The following is a 1,252-nucleotide window of genomic DNA, read 5'->3' as shown; positions in this document are numbered from 1 at the left end:
AAGGATATATCATACGAGGAGCCTTGAAAAACGGGTAAAACAAAATTGCAAAATTAAAAAGCGCAACTCTTAGGAACAAGATTACTTGCGTACAAGAAAGCTATGGTTCACTAACATATATATATATACAAAAGACAAGAGTAGAGGGCCAAGAGTACAAAATAACAAGCTCCTAACTCAGCCTACGAAGCTAAGGCTGGCCGGAGAATATTTACATACATATATACATAACCCAAAGTCCAAAAAAAAATATATATAACCTTAGTTCTCCATAAACCTCTAAGAGGTACAAAATAAAACAAGTTGTTTGGAGAGTTATACACATATGACCATGTACAAACTATACATCAAAATAAAGTCCCAAAATCCACTTCGCTACAGAACTCCAGATACCTAGCGAGGTGCCTCTTGACCTGCATTTGAAAAATACAAATATCATATGGGATGAGAACCGGGGGTTCTTAGCATGGTAAAGGAGTCAGATACATAAGATATAAGGTCCTGGAATGCCAGAGGCAATCCTAAAATGCCAACACTTAGATTATAAAACTTAAAGAACTAAAGTAGAAACCATAAGTCAAGGTGGTTTTCTAGGGATTTCTAACTTAACCAAGTCTTAAGCCTAACTAAATCCCTAACTTCTCTGTCTTTCCTCCATTCCTCCAACTCCGGTGAATTTACATAGACAAACAAATAGACAATGACAGACACAGATAGAATACAAGTGATACAGATAGCAAGTATAACAATTATTATATTAAAATCATTTAGACAATCCCAATTAATGCACAAATAAGTAATTCAAACAATATGGATTTGATGTATGCCTGTCCTATGGCTATTGATATCAACTGTCGGTTACATAACCAGCCCAACATGTCCTGGTAGCTAACCGTGGACAGTTCCTCTGTACGCGCATCCTCAAGCTCAAAAATAAACCATGGGACAGAACCCAATTTGACATGGGGAAGACAACACCCCAAGCTCAACAATGTCCATGGAAAAAATCCCAAGCTGACATGGGGGAGACAACACCCCAAGCTCAAAAATTAACCATGGGAAGAATCCCAAGCTGACATGGGAGAGAGAACACCCCAAGCTCAATAATATTCATATATGCATGCCCATGGGGGAACCCAGGGAGTTAAAGTGCTCAGTCACATCATATGCACAGCGGGTCAACGAATGTCTCGATAATAACCAATTATATCTCATAAATATCATTTTCATTCTTAATAATAATTCATAGCTC

The sequence above is a fragment of the Arachis ipaensis genome, chromosome B07 (assembly GCF_000816755.2).
Source record: "Arachis ipaensis cultivar K30076 chromosome B07, Araip1.1, whole genome shotgun sequence".
NCBI lineage: Eukaryota > Viridiplantae > Streptophyta > Magnoliopsida > Fabales > Fabaceae > Arachis > Arachis ipaensis.
Note: the sequence above shows the minus strand (reverse complement) of the source record.